We start from the raw sequence: 1,473 nt of genomic DNA, 5'->3' as shown, positions 1-1,473 counted from the left end.
TGAGTGGTTCTGGCTTTCGGCCTACTTTCATTGTCTCTGTTTTGTTGATGTTGATCTTCATGTCGTAGTTGTTACGTTCTTCGTTTAATCTCGTGGTGTGGTGTTGGAGACTTCGTTTATCTTTGTGTGCCAGGCTTTGATCATCAGCGAAGAGTAATTCAGTAATTCATTTAGGGCGTCTGGTTCTGTGCTTGCCTCTTTTGTAATTCTATCCATATATATGATAAACAGCAGTGGTGATAGCACACAACCTTGTCTTACTCTGGATGTTATCTCGAACCATTCTGTGAGTCCTTCTGACGTTCTTACTGTACTTCTGCTGTTCTCGTAAATGGCACGGATGTTTTCTAGAAGTTGGCCTGTTACAGTGTAGTTTTCGAGTTCTTTTTACAGCTTGTTTCTGTTCATTCACTCTGTCGAACGTTTTCTCCTGGTCGATAAATGCTACCTTTAGTTCCCTGTTGTGTTCTTTTACCCTTTCGCACATTAGTCGTAGGACAATTATTTCGTCGGCGCATCCTCTTCCCTTTCTAAATCCCATTTGGGCCTCACTCAGAAATGGTTCAACTTTGTGTCTTGTTCGCCATTCCAATATCTTGGCGAACATCTTGCCCACATGGCTAAGCAGTGAAATGCCTATATACATTTCACAGTCTCTCTTACTGCCGTTCTTTTTCCAGATTGGTACTAAGACCGCGTTTTGCCAGTCGCCGGGAACTGTTCTTTCCGTCCATGCTTTCTGGAAGATTTTTGTGAGCCAAGTTATTCCAGTTTCACCTCATGCTAGGATGGTCTCCGCGGTGAGCTCATCTATTCCCGCGCTTCTGTTTTTTGGGCTGGTTTTAACTGCTTGTCTGACCTCTGATGGTAGGATGGTTGGTTCTCCTTCCTCTGGGTGACCAGTGAAATCAAACTTCTCCAACAGGTAGAGCAATGATTATTATTGGTGTAGGTCAATATTTCTGGAACCCCGAAATCTGGGTCAGCACATGTGTCCTTAAAAGCGACTTTTCGATACTTAAGAATTACAAAGTTCTATCTGACCATTGTGAGTTACTATTTTTGGCCTTTTTGAGTTACTAAGGTCATAAGGTCAGAAACCAAAATGTTCTATCTGCTCTATCAAAATAGTAAGATTATATTTTGGAGTCGTTATCGAGATTTTCAAAGAAGTGCATTCGAAAAAGCTTGACATAACGTTCTGAATCTGTAATATTTTTAACGTCAGATTTCACAATACTAGGTACTGAGCAGAAAAAACGTTGTAAATTTGGGGTAGCGATTTGTCAACTCCTGGAAGAATGAGACTAATACAGAGAGAAGCGGATAGACAGACGGTTGAGGTCCAGACAGGAATAGAGGGAGGAAGACATGTGTAGAAAACAGGAGAGAGAGAGAGAGAGAGAGAGAGAGAGAGAGAGAGAGAGAGAGAGAGACAGAGGGAGAGAGAGAGAGACAGAGAGAGAGACAGAG

This window comes from Aplysia californica, unplaced genomic scaffold (assembly GCF_000002075.1).
Source record: "Aplysia californica isolate F4 #8 unplaced genomic scaffold, AplCal3.0 scaffold00375, whole genome shotgun sequence".
Lineage (NCBI taxonomy): Eukaryota > Metazoa > Mollusca > Gastropoda > Aplysiida > Aplysiidae > Aplysia > Aplysia californica.
The sequence above is the reverse complement of the archived record's forward strand: the minus strand, read 5'-3'. Positions refer to the sequence as shown.